A 365-nucleotide genomic window follows, 5' to 3' on the forward strand; every position below is an offset into this window, starting at 1 on the left:
GTTCCTTAGCTGCTTGGAAACACCTAGACGGAGTGGAGCGTTTCTTTTAAAATAGCTTGGCTTCGACTCTGAGCGTTAGCATTTTTAACACCACAGTGAAAAAGCGTCATGATTTTTTTCCCCCATGTAAAAATGTGGAGTGACTCCTAGCGTTAGAAGCGTTCGATCAAAAAAGTCATGTACAAGAATAAATAATCCAACCAAAGACTGAAAACAAGACAAATGATAACATTGCGTCGATCTCTGACGTGACGGTGAATAGACGGGCGTGAAGATGATTCTGGTCTCCTTCAGGCACAGTTTTTCCTGCCTTCTCTCTGAGCCTGAGGCCAGCTCCCTGCAGGCGGACGCTCTGCGTCGCAAGC

This window comes from Pteropus vampyrus, unplaced genomic scaffold (genome assembly GCF_000151845.1).
Source record: "Pteropus vampyrus isolate Shadow unplaced genomic scaffold, Pvam_2.0 Scaffold162, whole genome shotgun sequence".
In the NCBI taxonomy this organism is placed as follows: Eukaryota; Metazoa; Chordata; class Mammalia; order Chiroptera; family Pteropodidae; genus Pteropus; species Pteropus vampyrus.